At 39.4% G+C, this 19,412-nt stretch overlaps 1 protein-coding gene across 1 annotated transcript in view; it reads left to right on the top strand.

The window, feature by feature from the left end:
- The window catches only part of LOC150102861 (ankyrin repeat and fibronectin type-III domain-containing protein 1-like), a 355,850-nt gene that overhangs the window by 276,276 nt on the left and 60,162 nt on the right, over positions 1 to 19,412 (top strand). The window lies entirely within an intron of this gene.

The following is a 19,412-nucleotide window of genomic DNA, read 5'->3' as shown; positions in this document are numbered from 1 at the left end:
TAAAAGATCTGTTTAACGTTGGTCTGAGGGAACACCTTCCTGTTTTTATTAAAAAACAACTTTCTATTCTAATAATAATAATATTCTATCCAGCTGAGTCAATTTTCACAAATAATTAATTTATTCAAATATCTTTTTGATTATTTTGTTTATATGAAGATACCACACTGTAGATACTAAACCTTGCACATACATTTTGTTTACTCATTTATAAGATAAGTGCGTAAACTATTTGTGTAGCTCAGTGGAAGTGGCAGGTGCCATCTATGGCACTAAACCGCCGAGAGAAAGAGCACCGTAAGTTCTATTCTTTCCCGAGTTAGTCGATCTCTGCCATCGGCAAGTCAGTTTTATTCCTGGAAACACAGATGTTTCATACCGTTAACTCAAGAAAATCAACCACAGAACTCATCATGTTTTCAGACAGTAAACATAGCGTTAGGATTAGGGACCATGAGATGGCGGCACTTCTCAGCCACCTGATTCACCAGATGCCATGAATAATTAGTGATAGTCTTGGACCAGCTATCTCTGATTGGCTACTGGTGGAGATTGAACTGCACCCTCAGTCTCCAAAAGTTACATAGGGATAAAATGGCCTTGCCTACTCTCTATACAGGAATAGAAAGCATTAGCTGAATTTTTTTCATTACTATTTATTAATACCTTGTATAGATAACTATTTATTGTTGCCTTTAATATATAGATTTTCCATTTTTGTATATAAATTTTATTTGTATATGTACAAATAAAGTATATGTACAAAACGTTATAAGGAGTTATACTCCTTATAACTATTTATTAATGCCTTTACTATGCAGATACTTATACATCCATTTTATCTTTTTCAATAATTTATCTTTCCTTTATAACTATTTATTTATTTATTAATACCCTATGTATTGCTGTAACCTGTCATCACAAGGACAGCAAAGGTCATAAAAGTACAATTCAATCAATCAATCATTCCTTGCCAGCACATTACACATGGCCAACTGCTTTTTTTTCCACAGTGGAAAAAGCTGGAAGACTCGGAAGAAGTTGAAGACTACCACACGACTGTTTTGTTTGCGAATAAAAGCCCTTCTTCATTTCTCTTGTTCTTTCCACAGTGGACAAAGCTGGAAGACTCGGAAGAAGTTGAAGACTACCACACGACTGTTTTGTTTGCGAATAAAAGCCCTTCTTCATTTCTCTTGTTCTTATTCCTCAGTTGTAGATATTGGTCTGGACAACATAGCCTAGATGCCACTAAACACACTTCCACTGTGGCCCTCACATCTACCACGATGTAACTTTTCTTTCTGTGAGCTACCAAAATATTCCATCTCTCCCAAACCCACAGAAGGGAATACATTTTGTGCTTGTCTACATAGTCGGCTCAAAATTGGAAGACAATACCTTTAAGAGTGATAAAAGAAATCACTACATGATGATTCCTGGATTTTCCAAAAGCATTTAATCAAAATCGACATGGAACTCTGTTATGCAAAACAGAACAAATGGGATAGATATGACACTGGTTATGTGGATAAGAGGGTAGCTACTGGACAGTTATCAAAATGTGGTATATGCAGAAGCCGAATCCAGGCAAAAGCTGGTGACTAGTGGTGTTCCACAAGGTTCAGTGCTAGGACTACTACTGTTTCATTTGTACATTAATGATATAGGAAATGACCTGAAGGAAAATATTTGGTTGTTTGCTGATGATGCAAAATTATTATTATTGTTATTAAGAGAGACCTCCAGGAAGTCAGGGACTCATCGAGGGAGGCCACATACTACATGCACCAGCTATCATACTTATTCTTGAATTCATTCACACTGCTTGCACTCACAACATCCAGTGGCAATCCATTCCATTCATGCACCACCCTATGAGAGAAATGTCTAGCCCTCACCTCCTTTTTAGCAGCATTCATTCTCAGCTTCCCTCCTGTCCTTTCCCCACCCTCCATAAATTAAAAAATTCCATCAATTGAAATCCTGTACGAACCTTTCAGAAGTTTTGAATTCATATAGTTAATTCCCAAGTGAGTACCAACCTGAGGCAGAATAGTTACATCTTTAACTGAAATGCCCTCTGACACTATAATCAGATCTAACACTCTTTGACCTTGAGTTCCTTCTGTCACATGCTGCTTGAGGAAGTTGTCCCACAGCAGCTCAATAAATGCATTTTCATTCTTCTCATGAGATTCTACTGCTATCGAATCAATATTTGGATAATTAAAATCTCCTATTATGATTACTCTTTTCATGCTGATCTTTTTATTTGGTGGTGCATTTCTTCATCATAGCAACCAATCCACCAGGTCTGTAACTACACCCCCACTATGTGATTGATCTTGTTAGATTTCACCTCACACCAGATGGCTTCAAACTCACTGTCACACGAAATATCATTAGTAGTAGTAGTACTACGATCATAGATCTTAACTCTAACTGGATTCATGTCATCTGATATCATTAGCAGCACTCTCCCTCCTCTCCTGTCCTCCTCTATCCTTCCTTAAAAATAGTGCATCCTTTACACTCGATACCAGTTAGTATGTCTGATTCTGATAGCCATGTCACACTAATGCCTACAATCTGAGGTCCCAACATATTGACCAAGGCAACAAACCCTACTGTGCTGTTTCTGATACTACTAGCATTCATGTGCATACATAATAATTTACCTGCATGTTATGTTCTTTTGTATACTCTTGTCTGCACTCTGCATGACATAGTTGGACAATTTGCAGATCTCTATTCTTCTCTAGTGCCTTATACATGTAGACATGTTGCACATGTTTGATGGGTCTGAACCAGATGAATACAAAGTCGAAATCATTCTCTCCTTGTCAACATTTCATCATTGCCAGCCTGTGATTGGCTGAGTGGTTAGCATATCCGCTTTTCAGGCAACAGGCTAGGTTCAAATCCTACTGTTGGCATGGATGTTTTTGATTGTCTGTGCAAATACTAGTGGTAGCGGACAGTAGATGGCATTGATGTAGATGATCTGCTTCGCTGTAGTTGGTGGATTGTGTGATGGAGTGATGTAGACTAGGTAAACTCCCTCAATGAGTCTTTAGACTCCTTGGAGGTGTCAAGTTATATAATAACAATTTCCACAACAAAGCCCATTCCTGTAATTAACATCGTCTCCCTTAAACTCACATTCTCACCATTGCTCCATTTAATTTAGTTCCCCTGATTCTGTGTTAGGTCTCATACCATTTATTAGTTTTTCTAGACTCCTGATACCAAATGTATTCAGGTGTAGGCCGTCTCTCTTATACAAATCCAATCTTTCCTCAAACTCAGTCCACACATTCAAAAACTCGCATCCATTCCTTTCGACACAGCCTACGCATCGAATCTTTTGCCATCATGTGCCTTCTTCTTAATTCATTTTTATCATATCGAGGTAAAATACTGATGATTTTCACTTTCTCACTCTTCACTCTCGCCTCTTCCAACAACCCTTTCACTTCCTTCATATTCTTTATATTCTTAATTGTGCTCCAGGAAAATTCGAAGCTATAACTCGCTCATCAATAGCATGTTTTATTATAGTCACCATACCAAATAACATCTTTTTTTACAAACATCACTTACTTAATTTTCGTTACTTCCTGACTTACCTGTTTCTGTGCTTTGTTGTTTCTTATTTTGCTGCTTAATTTTCCTTTTCTCCCTATGCTCATTTAAATGCCTCTCAACTTTTTCTAATTCCTGCATCGTCTCTCTGATGATCTGCTTTAATTTTGCTATTTTGGAGGTTAATTCATTTTTATTAACCTCCTTCACATCTCCAGTAACCTCATTAGCAGAGCTAGCCTTCCTCTTCTTGCCTGTGGTGCTCTTCTTAGCATTACGTTTCTTTTGCATTTTTGGTGCCATTTTAAATTTATACTTATTGTTGAAAGATCTTAATAAAAATATGTTATAAAATACTAAATACACTAAAATCTACACTAAATTACTATAAAAAACTAATTTTCTAAGGGAAGAACACAATAAAACAGATAAAAATCACCAATTTTACATGAGTGCTAAATTCACCAACCAACCACAATGTATCCTTGAGCCAGTATATTTTAAAGTAATAATGAATCAAGGCAATGTTGGAGAGCTTGCAGGATGATTTAAATAGGCTCTCAGTATGGGCAAAAGGTAATAAGTATCAGTTTTTTATTATCCTGTGGTATTATTACACCAGATCATAGAGGTCAAATTCATGTATTTTATACAGCACCTTTTCTGGGTTGTTATAAAGTTCACATTTAGAAATATTCATAGAAGTTAGTAAATGCAGTGGTGATGCTTCCTCGATATTAGATTTTGCAAATTTTTTTGCCATTGCTTAACTTGATTGTCTTGTGTAGCTGGTCTTGAGGTGAGAGATCACAGTAGTGGCATAGCGATTAAACTTTGAGTTGATGGTAGATCCTGGTTTTTCTGCTGAATACTAGTGGTGAGTTACATCCTGCAGAATCATTCTTTTTATGTTTTCTCTTTTGAGTAGTTTTAAAAAGATCAAAATCTGTGGTATTATTTGAAATGAAATGAAGGGAAATGAAACTGCAGATGAAGTAGCAAAAATGGCTGCAACATCTGCAGTTTCATTTCCCTTTAATTCCACATGGGATGGAATCCACTGGAAAATTATTTTGGAATCCTTATGTAGTTTGTTTATGTGTTTTGCTATATCTCTAAGTGTATGGCTAGTGTAGCAGTTTTTCTTAATAGCTTCAAGGGCTGCTAAGGAATCTGTGAAAAATATAAATTCCTTTGGGTTTTGTTTATCCAAATGTTGCAGTGCTGTGTTAATGGCTATTAATTCTGCATAATATGAGTTGCATCCTATACTTTTGGTTGTTTTTATCTCTATGTTTCGAGAGCCATAGATAGGTACGCCACTCCCAGAATTACCATTTGTATTTTTGGAGCCATCTGTGTAGATCGTTATTGAGTCAGGTCCATATTTCATTATTTTTGAAAGCGCTAATGATCTTAAGATTTCGGGGTTTTCTAAACTTTTTTTCCTCATGTTCCTCTATTTCAAAATTAATAACTATATTTTTCCTGTCTTGATTTGAAGGAAATGTGGATAGTTGGTTATTTTATTTGGACAATCCAAGGGAATTTTATTTTCCATGATTTAATGCATTGTCAATTTTTTCTTTATTCTGTTTGTTGGTTGCCACTTTCTAAAAAGTTCACTTGTTCTATGATGTGCAAGGTTGGCTCTTTCTTCTACAAATTTAGTAAGATTTTCTTCCACCTAATTTTTAATTATTATTATTATTATTAACATTGGACCTCCATGGAGTCAAAGACTCATTGTGGGAGGTACTCACTATTGCATACAATGCTCATCCAACCGCATCTTAAACAGATTCAATGTATCCACAACACACTTAGGCAACGCATTCCACTCACCAACCACCCTACATGCAAAGAACCTGCTTCTCACTCCTTTGCTCACGCCTCCTTATACAGTTTCCAGCAATGGCCTCTTGTTCTACTTTCCTCTCCCATTCTATGAAAAATCTCTTCATGTCTACCTGATAACAACCCCTGACTAGCTTATATGTCTCAATCATACCTTCCCCTTTTCCTCCTATTCGCGAGGCTCTGCAATTTACATGCTCTCAATCTGTCCTTGTACTCCACATTCCAAAGACCACTGACTACCCTTGTGAATCTTCTCTGTACCTTTTCTAGCATATCCTCGTCTCCATGAAAACTCAGCGACCAAATCTGTGCACAGTAATTCATATGAAGCCTGATCAAGGCCTTATACAATGGAATCATAACCTCTCTATTTCTGCATGTCAGGGTTCTCTGCATCATTGCCATTATTCGATGTGATGTCTTCACAACTTATACAATGTGACCCATGAATTTCAGGTCCTTGTCCCCATCACTCCTAGATCTCTCATCTCCTCTACTTCTATTAAATTTCCCCACCAAGTGTATACTTTGCATCCCATCATTGTTTACCAAATGTCAAAACTTTACAATTGGACATTGAACTGATAATTCCACTTATCTGCCCATTCATGCAATCTATTCAAGTCCTCTTGTAAGGCATTAACATCAGCCTGACTGTGCATTGCTCTTCCATCATCTGCAAACAGCTGGATATCACTAGTTAAACCCAACCTGATATCATTAACATACAAATTGAACAACAATGGTCCCAAAACTGACCCCTGCGGCACACCACTGGTGATGACCTTTCTCTTTCGAGATACTGCACTGCCATATACAACTTCTTGATACCTATCCGACAGCCAGTGACTGATCCAACACAGAAGTCTGTTATCCAATCCCATCTGTTTCAGTTCATTTAAGAGCTTGTCATATGGCAGTCTATCAAAAGCCTTTGCAAGATCCAAGTACACCACTGTATATGCATCTCCATTGTCCAAGGTATTTGTCACCCTGTTATATTACACAAGTAAGTTAATGAAACGTTTCAACAAACAAACCTCTTAACAAACCCATGCTGATAACCACAGAGAATATTGCTGTTATCAACCCATTTCTGTATCCTATTTCTCACCAATATCTCCAGGACCTTCACCACAACTCCAGATATACAGACCGGCCTATAATTTGAAGCTACAGCCTTATCACTGCCTTTATGCAGTGGAACAATTTTACCCTCCTTCCACTCCCTTAGAACCTGTGCTGTTGCAAAACTCTTATTAAACAGGCATGCCAATGCTACTGCCAGTTCTCTGGAACATTCCCTTAAGATGCGTGGTAATATGTCATCAAATCCTATCGCCTTATTAACATCAAGGTTATTTATTTCCTCAAATACCTCCTGCTCACTCATAATTAAGCTATCCTCTCCTATGTCCTCTACACTTAAGTTCTTCATCATTCCACTCTGATCAGGATGAAACACTCTTATAAATAAATTGATCACTGAATACCTCAACGGTGTCTTTGGCAGCAGTTACCATTCTACCACTTTCATCCCATAACTTCATCTTTCCATGATCATTCTTCCTTCTACTTGCCACATATCTAAAACAACTTTCTACGGTTTTTCTTAGCCTGATTTGCCAATTTCTGCTCATACTCTATTTTTGTTTTCCTTATTAACTAAGTCACTCTCCTGGCTTGTTCTTTATATTCTTCATGTGACTGATTACCATTATTCATCTTGTATTTCCTCCAAAGTACTTTCTTTTTCCAGATTTGATGCTTAAGCTCCACATACATCCATTTTACACCTACCTTATTCAGCCTTCTGGCCACGAATGTATCCCAAAGGGCTTATAATTCCACATATATCCTTTCCTCGCAAAAGTCTGCATATGACTAGCCACAACACAGGTGATTAGTTCATGATTACTTTCACCAACTGGAGGAAAATGTTAAACCCCTCTAACAATTGCATTCTCTGATAAAATGATGAGATCTAGAACTCTTGATCCTCGTGTGCCTTTCTTTACATGCTGCCTGAATTAGTTCTCTCTCAAGAACTCGAGAAATTCATTTTCCTTATTCCCAAATGCTATCTCTTCATTCCAATCTATACCACCATAATTGAAATCACCCATAATGATTACCCTTCCTTTGTTCACTAATCCAAGTTGTTTATACAGCTGCAGTCGCAGATGCATGTCACCAAGTCCTCCGCTATTTAGGCACTCTATTGTAAGCAATATAATAAGGGAGTTTGTGGCATGCAGTATTTGTGGCATGTATGCGTCTTGGGAATTGGATATCTGGCTTGTGAGAGATGATGGGGTGCGTGTGTGTTTAAAGTGCAGGCAGTGAGAGGAAATAAATGCAGCAGATATCTCAATAACTGACCTTGTTGCTCCAGGAACGGGAAATGAATATAGGAAGATGAGTAGTATGATAGGAGAGAATGAAGAAAAAAATGTGAATAAGAAAATAATAGTTGATAGTGTAGAAGGCGTGAGTGACTGTGAAAGTTTAGGAGATGGTTTTGTTTGGGAGAGTGAATTTTTATTTAGAGTGGCTGACCTGCAGAGGGAGATAGAGGAAGTGGAATGTCTTGGTAGAAGTATGATAAGTATGAAAGATGAGATTAGGAGAATGGAAGAGATAAACAAGGCAAATCGGAGTAGGGGAGAGAGAGAGTTTTGGGAATGATAGGAGAGGAGAGAAATTTGTGAATGATAAAAGAGAAGAGAATAGAATTGGATATGGAAATGGAGAGAGAGGTATGGGAGTGCTAGAAGAGGAGAAAATGGAAACAGTAGGAGAGAGAGGTATGGGAGTGCTAGAAGAGGAGAAAATGGAAACAGTAGGAGAGAGAGGTATGGGAGTGATAGAAGAGGAGAGAATGGAAACAGTAAGAGAGAGAAGTATGGGAGTGCTAGAAGAGGAGAGAATGGAATGAGAGAGAGATATGGGAGTGCTAGAAGAGAAGAAAATGGAAACAGTAGGAGAGAGAGGTATGGGAATGCTAGAAGAGGAGAGAATGGAAACAGTAGGAGAAACAGAATGAGAGAGAGGCATGGGAGTGCTAGAGGAGGAGAGAATGGAAACAGCAGGAGAGACAGAATGAGAGAGAGAGATATGCAGTGCTAGAAGAGGAGAGAATGGAATGAGAGAGGGGTATGGGAGTACTAGAAGAGGAGAAAATGGAAACAGTAGGAGAGAGTGAATGAGAGAGAGGTATGGGAATGAAAGAAGAGGAGAAAATGGAAACAATAGGAGAGAGGGAATGGTAAGAGTTATAATATACGGGAACTCAATGATCCGTGGTGTTCAAGATAGGATGCGTGAGGAGTGTTTGCCTGGATGATCGATAGGAAGGGTGGCTTTGGCAGTTAAGAGAGGTGAAAGGGTGGATGAGATCATTGTGGTGGTGGAAACAAATGACAAGTGCTGGTGTAAATAAGGCAGCGAGAGATATGAGATTCTTGCTTGAGGTGGTATGAAAGAAGACACAGAGAGGAAAGATAGTGTGTGTGTTGCCTAATATTGAATATACATAATAGTTAGAATGTGTGACAAGAGAGGACTGGAATATTTGGATGCTTGGAGTGCATTTGAGGACAGAGAGGAATTGTATGCAAGAGACCACTTACATTTGAATGAGGAAGGACGTAGGCATCTGGAGAGATTGCTGTTCTGAAAAAGTCAGTGTGTCCCAGGGAGGATGGTAGCAGGGGTGGCCTCTTGTGGGAATGGGTACTTGGGAGAAGGAGGACGACATCAGGTAACACTGAGCCCAGTGGAATCTAGAGGGGATAATGCTGGGTATAGAAACAACAGCATTTATATGCTATATACTAATGCCAGGTGTATCCGGAATAAGGGAGAGGAATTGATGGCACAGATAGCATCAGCCTGGCCAAAAATTATTGGGATCGCTAAGACATGGTTGACAGAAGAGGATATAATAACAGGAATAGAAGTAGCAGGGTACAGCATTTTTCGGCAGGATAGGAAGGGAAAGCGTGGTGGTGGAGTACTGCTTATGATAAGTGACGACCTATGTCTTCTAAGAGTGAAGACTTTGGATGGCAGTGACACTAATGATTTTGAAAGCATATGGTGTGAGGTAGAGGTGGGCAAGACAGGATATTTAATGGGGTGTTGCTACAGACCCAGGAGTACAGAGGGTGGGGACCAGGAAATGTTTAGACAGTTGAGTTTGGCAAGTGCAAGAAGAATGATTGTTATGGGAGATTTTAACTACACCTGAATAAATTGGGGAGAGGAAGATGTATGTAGCAATAAGGGAATGGAATTTCTAGAATTCTTGAGGGACAAATGTCGTAGGCAACATGTAATAGAGGGAACAAGAGGTTCAAGAGTTTTGAATTTGGTTATAGCATCAGAAGAGTTGATAATAACTGAGATGACATCTCTCCCACCAGTTGGAGAGAGTGACCATGTGGTTTTGACTTGGAAAATGAATAGACATGCAGGAGTATCAAAGAGATGGGAACATATGTGGAATTATAAGGTAAGTGATTATAATAGTCTAAGGCGTCAACTTGGGGAAGTTTCATGGAGTGAGGAATTGGAAGGCCGGGATATCATTGGTGCGTGGGAAATTATGAAAGAATATTTGTTAGTAGCAATGGTAAGTTGTATACCATGAGTGAACAAGAGGACACAATTTGGAGTAAAGTGGATGACAAACAATATTATACAGGAATTTCATACGAAAGAGAGGCTGTGGAAGAGATATAAGGAGACAGAGAAGAGAAGATGCATGAAGAGTATAAGACACAGGCCAGAAGAATGACTAGTATGGTAAGGAAGATGAAACTGGAATATGACCAACTGCTAAGAAAATCCTAGGGAATTTTTTAGATATGTATCCAGTAGGAGGAGAAATGACTGTTGAAGAATGATATTGTGGGATAAAAATGGGAATAGCGTGACTGATGCAGAGGACATAGTAGAATGTTCAGTGAACACTTTATTGAAGTATTTCATCCTGGAGGAGTCTGTTTTAATGCTAAAGGGCTAGGGCAGGTTCGAAGTTTAGAGGTACAGGAGGAGAATGCGTTTCAAATACTGACTACTTTGGACATAAGTAAAGCTATAGGACTGGATGGTGTTTCACCATGAGTTTTGAGAGAATGTGCTAGGGAACTGACAGTGCCTTTGACCTGGCTATTCAATGAAAGTCTGGCTGCTGGAAAGGTGCCCATGGAATGGAAGGAAGGTAAGATAGTGCCATTGCATGAGGGCAATAGCAGACTGGAAGTGTCTAATTATAGGCCAGTTTGTGTGTCATCAGTAATTAGTAAGATCTTGGAGAAAATAGTGAAGGACCGTATACAGCTTTGGGCAGATGATGGTAATGTTATCTGTGAGAATCAGCATGGATTTCTGAAGGGGCGCTCTTGTTTTAGCAATATGCTAGCCTTGTATGAAAAAAGTTACAAGAGCATTAGATGAGGGAAAGGCATATATACTGCCATATTCTTAGACTTAGCGAAGGCATTTGGACAGGGTGCCACATGATAAGCTAATATTTAAGTTGCAGCACATGGGTCTGGATGTCAGATTGGTCAACTGGATTCAGGATTGGCTGTCTGATAGGTATCAGAGAGTTGTGTATGGTGGGGCAGTTTCAAGGAACCAGAGGGTTACAAGTGGGATCCCACAGGGCTCAGTACTAGGACCTATATTGTTTAACCTTTATATCAATGACATTGTCAGTGGATTGCAAGGGGATATTCATTGTTTGCAGATGATGCGAAGCTGGGAAAGATTATTAGTAATAGTGCAGCTGCGGCAGCCCTGAAAAAGGGTTTGGTCATGGGGGATGTCAGTTTAATGCAGCAAAATGTAAGGTCTTGAGGTTTGGGAAACATCGATGGGACACTGCATACTCTATGGGAGGAGTTATACTCGAGGAAGGGGAGACGAGATCTGGGGTTGATGATTGATAGAAACCTGAAATTTAGGGGACATATTGCAAAGGTGGTGAAGGTAACACAGAGGATTGCTGCAATAATGAGAAGGGGACACTGATCTGCAGAGATAAGAGTTATCATTCCATTAGATTATTGTTCTCAGATTTGGTCCCCAGGATTTGAAGAGGATAAATTAACTGTGAAACGGTACAAAGGCAGATAACAAAGACAGTTTCAGGACTGTACAATGTTAGTTATGAGGATCGTCTGAGGGAATGTGGACTGCAGAGTTTGGTGGATAGAAGAAGGAGAGGTGATATGATTGAGACTTTTAAACTGTTGAGAGGTGGTTACAGGGTTGACACTGGGGAGTTCTTTCACTTGGTTGAACAGCGGGAAGGAGTGATGACAAGAGGCCATCCCTGGAAGTTACGAAAGGAAACTGTGAGCAAGAGGGTGAGGAGTGGTTTCTCTGCATGGAGGGTGGTTGAACCATGGAATGCATTGCCTGATGGAGTGGTGAGAGCAAGAACGGTCAGTGAGTTCAAGGAGTGGTATGATAGACTTTGTGTTTCTTAGGGGGGACCTCCCACGATGTGTCTTGATAGACTTTGTGTTTCTTAGGAAGGACCTCCCATGATGAGTCTTTTGACTCCATGGAGGCTTTGATAATAATAATAATACATTTCTTCATCACCACCTTCCACATTCCCAGGCCTATAGCAACATCCAACTAAATATCTCTTCCTCTCAACCTCCACATTACACCACACTGCCTCATAATCATTGCCGCTATTTCTCCCTTTCATGTCTACCTTATGTGGACTTAATTCTCCTGCTATCATCAGCAGCACCCCTTACTGCCCTTTCTATGCTCATGAAAAATACTGTACCCTTCCATTTCTATTTCCGTTATGATATCATCTTCATTCAACCATGTTTCACTTATTCCAATAATTTGGAGGCTAATAATCTCAATCACTGAAACCATTTCATCCCCTTTATTTCTGATACTTCTGGCATTTGTAAACAAACACAACAGTTCATTTTTAGGTCTATAGACCTAAAACTGAACTGACTATAGACCTAAACAGTTCATTTTTAGGTCTATAGTCAGTCCTATCCAAGCCATATTTTGGCTGTGATTTCCCCACCACCTGCCAAATCACCTCTATTACTGCTTACCACATATACCTGCTCAGTCTCCACTTCTCCACCCACATTGCAATATATTCCATCTTCATACACACTTTCACCGAAACTGTCATACACATTCACATCACACCTGTATAATTTCATTCTTCCCTCTAACACATGCCATGCATCCACAAACTCCACTCCCTTCTCCTCACACAGCATACCATTTTCATGATTTTGGCTCTTCATCGCAACTCATCATCATCATCATCATCATGACGGGTAACACACTGACAACCTTTCCTACCACACTGTTATCTTTCACTCTTCTCAATAGTCTCCTGATATTCGTCCTCACATCCTTTTTATGTCCAGTTAGATCATTCTTCCCTACAATCACAAGTAACTCTCTCGCTCGTTTCTTCCTCATGTCCAACGCCTTAATTATCTTACTCATTCTCCCACCCGAATAGCAGACCTTATGGACATTGTCAGTAATTAGTCCTCTAATTATGGAGTCTCCATATACTGCTATCCTGGAATCACTCATCACTTCTTTTACTCTTTGTTCTTTCATTCTGTTTTCTTGCATGCTTTCATTAGTTTCTATTAGATGCCTAACATCACTCAACATATTTTTCATTTCATTTTTCATTTCCAATATCTATTTCATTAAATCTTGCATTCCGACAATTTCACCGTCTATCTCGCTACTTCTCGTTCGGCTGCACTTTACTTCCTTTTCCTCATTCATACTTTCTTTCACCCCCTCATCACTAACTTTTGCTTGTACATCTTTGCATTCTTTCATTCCTTCAGTTTCTCCAACTTTCGTTTCACTTCCTTTTTTCACAACTTTTTCCATAACTTTTGCTTCTACATCCGTGCATTCTTTCACTCCCTCAGTTTCTCTTGCTTTCATATCATTTCAGTTTTTTGTAACTTTCACTTCTACATTCCTGCATTCTTTCACTCTGTCAGTCTCTCTATCTTTCATTTAATTTCCATTTCTTTCATGTACACTATCTTTTCAGTCAGTTTTACATTCTGTGTATCATGGTCCAACAGAAAATGCATTTATGACAAATCCATACTTTCTCTCGTCTTTCGCTCATTCTCTCCCTCTCCACAAAAGCATCTCTTACATTCTGCCATACATACATATCGCACTCGGGACATCGAATCAGTTTTGAAAAGTATGTCAGCATACTTTCATATTTTGAAAAGTATGACTTGACTTTCACAGCATTCGCCTAATAGCACCATTTGATGCCTGTGTGGTTGACCTCCTGACCAGCATTGTATGATATTTAAAATGCAATTTAGACTAATAATTCTGATAGAATTCACACCAAAAATCACTCAGACACACTTTGTTCTCAAAAATAAATAATGAAACCCTAAAATGTATGAAGCACTGCCAATTATTATTCAAAATAGCACTTATCTTTCTCGAGCTTTTCTGACACTACACACCTTACGGCCCTCCAGCGGCCAATATGGAACAAGGTTAGATTTGAATTCTGCTATTTTTCCAGGAGTTGTATTCCTTAGTCCATATATGATTCTAGCTGCATTTTTCTGAATTTTTATAAGTTAGTCTAAACTGGTTTGTGATTGATGTTTGCACCCAGATGGGCAAAGCATATTCCATTATGAGTTGGATAATAGGAGGTGTATGTGATTTTTAAGGTTTTAGTATCGGTTCCCCATCTCTGCAGAGATATATGATATTTCGTCTTCTTTGCGCTCTGATTGCAACAGTATTGATATGTTTATTGAAGCTTAGTGATGGATCCAGAATAACTCCAAGGTATTTGGGGTTTTCATTAAATGTAATTAGTTGATTGTTTAGCTTAATCTTTGGTCTCCACTTTCTGAGGTGGTTATTAATGGTAAATACATAAATTTTTTATCTAGTAGTTAATTTTGATTTTTTGGTTTTCACAGTATGTAGATAAACTTTCAGTGGCTTTGTTTAAGTGACCTTCTGTTGTTTCTAAGTTGTCATGAGCTGAGAATGTAACCAAATCATCAGCAAACACAGCTATTTTTATTTCTTTATTTATATTTTTGTCTAAGTTGTTTAAATAGATGGAAAAAAATGAGTGGGGTCAAAATGCTGCCTTGAGGGAGTCCCTGTCTTATTTTCACTTTCTTGGAAAAGGTATTATTTATTCTAACTCGAATTGTTCTGTTTCTTAGAAAGTCACAAATCCAGTTTAGAACTTTCCCTTCTATTCCAATATGACATTTTGGAAAAGAGTTTCTGCCTCCACTCTCCTTGTCAAAGGCATTGCTAAAATCTATAAAAGCTGCAATGGTGGATTTGGTAGGTTTGATCTGGAAGATGTCTTGAATTGACTGGGTTAAAGTAGAAAAGGTGATCAGTTTTGAGTGATTTTTTCTAAAGGCAGCCTGAAAATGTGGTAGTATGTTTAGATAGTAGTTCAAACGTTGGAGTATCATTTTTTTCCATCAATTGCCCGGAATTGAAGTGAGTGCAATTGGTCGACAAAAATTTGATTTCGGGATAAACAGATTACAAAGCTGTATGCCACTTTGTTCAACTGCACTTCAGGAAATAGATGAAGCTAGGGATTTTGAGGTGATAGTAGTCAGAGTTGAAGTTTAGAGGACATACTGCTATATTAAGATTACTTGGCTATTGAAGAACACACCAAGTAGAGATAAGGAAGTTCTTATTCCTCAGTTAAGAGAGGTGAAAGGGTGGATGAGATGATTGTTATGGTGGGAACAAATGACTTGAGTGGTGGTGTAAATAAGGCAGCGAGAGATATGAGATTCTTGCTTGAGGTGGTATGAAAGAAGACACAGAGAGGAAAGATAGTGTGTGTGTGTGTATTACCTGGGTATGATAATGATGAACTGAGCAGAAGAGCTGTAATATTGAATAACATAATAGCTACAATGTGTGATAAGAGAGGACTGGAATATGTGGATGCTTGGAGTGCGTTTGAGGATAGAGAGGAATTGTATGCAAGAGACCACTTACATTTGAATGAGGAAGGACGTAGGCATCTGAAGAGATTGCTGTTCTGAAAAAGTCAGTGTGTCTCAGGGAGGATGGTAGCAGGGGTGGCCTCTTGTGGGAGCGGCTACTTGGGAGAAGGGGGACGACATCAGGTAACACACTGAGCTCAGCGGAGTCTAGAGGGGATAATGCTGGGTGTAGAAACAACTGCATTTATATGTTATATACTAATACCAGGAGTATCCAGAATAAGGGAGAGGAATTGGTGGCGCAGATAGCATCAGCCTTGCCAAAAATTATTGGGATCACTGAGACGTGGTTGACAGAAGAGGATATAATAACAGGAATAGAAGTTGCTGGGTACAGCATTTTTCGGCAGGATAGGAAGGGAAAGTGTGGTGTACTGCTTATGATAAGTGACGACCTATGTCCTCTAAGAGTGGAGACTTTGGAAGGCAGTGACACTAATGATTTTGAAAGCATATGGTGTGAGGTAGAGGTGGGCAAGACAGGATATTTAGTGGGGTGTTGCTACAGACCCAGGAGTACAGAGGATGGGGACCAGGAAATGTTTAGACAGTTGAGTTTGCCAAGTGTAAGAAGAATGATTGTTATGGGAGATTTTAACTACAGCTGAATAAATTGGGGAGAGGAAGATGCATGTAGCAATAAGGGAATGGAATTTCTAGAATTCTTGAGGGACAAATGTCTTAGGCAACATGTAATAGAGGGAACAAGAGGTTCAAGAGTTTTGGATTTGGTTATAGCATCAGAAGAGTTGATAATAATTGAGATGACATCTCTCCCACCAGTTGGAGAGAGTGACCATACAGTTTTGACTTGGAAGATGAATAGACATGCAGGAGTCCCAAAGAGATGGGTGGAATTATAAGGCAGGTGATTATAATAGTCTAAGACGTCAACTTGGGGAAGTTTCATGGAGGGAGGAATTGGAAGGCTGGGATATCATTAGTGCATGGGAAATTATGAATGAATATTTGTTAGCAGCAATGGTAAGTTGTATACCACGAGTGAACAAGAGGACACAATTTGGAGTAAAGTGGATGACAAACAATATTAAACAGGAATTACATGCGAAAAAGAGGCTGTGGAAGAGATATAAGGAGACAGAGAAGAGAAGATGCGTGAAGAGTATAAGACACAGGCCAGAAAGTGACTAGTATGGTAAGGAACAGGAAACTGGACAATGAGAGGAGATTAGCCCTAACATCCAAAGAAAATCCTAGGGAATTTTTTAGATATGTGGCCAGTAGGAGGGGAAATGACATTGGAAGAATGATATTGTTGGATAAAAATAGGAATAGAGTGACTGATGCAGAGGACATAGTAGAATTGTTCAATGAACACTTTATTGGAGGATTTCATCCTGGAGGAGTCAGTTTTAATGCTAGAGGGATAGGGAAGGTTCATGGTTTAGAAGTACAGGAGGAGAGTGCGTTTCAAATACTGAGTACTCTGGGTGTCAATAAATCTGAGGGACTGGATGGTATTTCACCACGAGTTTTGAGAGAATGTGCTAGGGAACTGACAGTGCCTTTGACCTGGCTTTTCAATGAAAGTCTGGCTGCTGGAAAGGTGCCCATGGAATGGAAGGAAGGTAAGATAGTGCCATTGCATGAGGGCAATAGCAGACTGGAAGTGTCTAATTATAGGCCAGTTTGTGTGTCATCTTGGAGAAAATAGTGAAGGACCGTATACAGCATTGGGCAGATGATGGTAATGTTATCTGTGAGAATCAGCATGGATTTCTGAAGGGGCGCTCTTGTTTTAGCAATATGCTAGCCTTGTATGAAAAAAGTTACAAGAGCATTAGATGAGGGAAAGGCATATATACTGCCATATTCTTAGACTTAGCGAAGGCATTTGACAGGGTGCCACATGATAAGCTAATATTTAAGTTGCAGCACATGGGTCTGGATGTCAGATTGGTCAACTGGATTCGGTATTGGCTGTCTGATAGGTATCAGAGAGTTGTGTATGGTGGAGCAGTTTCAAGGAAGCAGAGAGTTACAAGTGGGGTCCCACAGGGCTCAGTATTAGGACCTATATTGTTTAACCTTTATATCAATGACATTGTCAGTGGATTGCAAGGAAATATTCATTGTTTGCAGATGATGCGAAGCTTTGAAGGATTATTAGTAATAGTGCAGATGCGGCAGCCCTGCAAGAGGATTTGAGTAAGCTAGATAGATGGGCAAATGAATGGGGATATCAGTTTAATGCAGCAAAATGTAAGGTCTTGAGGTTTGGGAATCATCGATGGGACACTGCATACTCTATGGGAGGAGTTATACTGGAGGAAGTAGGGGAGATAAGAGATCTGGGGTTGACGATTGATAGAAATCTGAAGTTTAGGGTAATATTGCAAAGGTGATGAAGGTAACACTGATGATTGCTGCAATAATGAGAAGGGGACACTGACCTGCATAGATAAAACAGTTATCATTCCGTTGTATAAGACCCTGATCAGACACACTTGGACTATTGTTCTCAGATTTTGTCCCCGCAATTTGAAGGGGATAAGTTAACTGTGGAAAGGGTACAAAGGAGGATAACAAAGATGTTTTCAGGACTGTACAATGATAGTTATGAGGATCGGCTGAGGGAATGTGGACTGCAGAGTTTGGTGGATAGAAGGAGGAGAGGTGATATGATTGAGACTTTTAAACTGTTGAGAGGTGGTTACAGGGTTGACACTGGGGACTTCTTTCGCTTGGTTGAACAGCAGGAAGGAGTGATGACAAGAGGATATGAAATAATAATTACCTTTCGTAACCTCCAAGGGGAGGTCACGAAAGGAAACTGTTAGCAAGAAGGTGAGGAGTGGTGAGAGCGAGAACGGTCAATGAGTTCAAGGAGTGGTATGATAGACTTTGTTTCTTGGGGGGGGGGACCTCCCCTCGATGAGTCTTGATAGACTTTGTGTTCCTTTGGAAGGACCTCCATGGAGGCCTGAATAATAATAATAATAATTATAAAGCCTTGATACCTCCACATTTAAATTACTGTGTTCAGGTCTGGTCTCCTGAGTTTCTTGGAGATAAGGAAGTGATAGAGAGGATTTGGAAGCGAGCAACAAGGAGAATTATGACAAATTGCATGGACAGTTTGGGTCTCCTGCAATGTCTTCAGACTCCATAGAGGTGCCTATACAATAATAATTAAACCCTAAAAAAATGAATGAGGATGTCAGTTTAATGCAACTAAATGTTGATTTCTTGAAATTTGGGATCAACCGATGGGAGGCTGTATACTCTGGTGGTGCAACCATACTGCAGGAAAGTGAGGCGGCAGGAGATCTTGTGATGATGGTTGATAGAAAAGTGAAGTTTAGTGGACATATTGCAAAGGTGATGAAGGCTGCCCAGAGGAGTGCTGCAATACTGAGGACACTGACCAACAGAAATAAAAGGATGGTAGTTGCATTGTGTAGAGACCTGTTCAGATCATATCTGGGAGTACTTTGCTCAGATCTGGTAGTCTCTGGAATTATCATTTAAGTAGCATTCTAATATCATTTATGTTACACACATCTGAACCCTCTTCAGATAACCTTGGAAAGGGCAGAGAGTTTGGATAGACGATAGTGATATGATTGAGACGAACTGTTAAGGAGGTACTTACTGGATAGATACTGGAGAGATTTTTCATATGATAGAACAAGGGGAGGGGGGGACTAGGACTACAGCCATCCCTGAAAGTTGTGAAGGAAAGTGACAAGAGGGTGAGAAGTGGTTTCTCTGCAATGGATGGTGGCATTGCAACCAGGGAATGCATTGCCAAGTAAGAGTAGTAAGACTACTCTTAGACCTAGCAGAGATCTGCCAGCATCTGAAATAACATAAATGCCTCTGAAGCCACAGTTATGGTCAATTAGGTATAGCATA

Source organism: Typopeltis vanoorti, chromosome 9 (genome assembly GCF_054136105.1).
Source record: "Typopeltis vanoorti isolate ZY-2024b chromosome 9, IOZ_Tvanoo_1.0, whole genome shotgun sequence".
Classification (NCBI taxonomy): Eukaryota; Metazoa; Arthropoda; class Arachnida; order Uropygi; family Thelyphonidae; genus Typopeltis; species Typopeltis vanoorti.
Note: the sequence above shows the minus strand (reverse complement) of the source record. Positions and strands in the feature narration are given on the sequence as shown.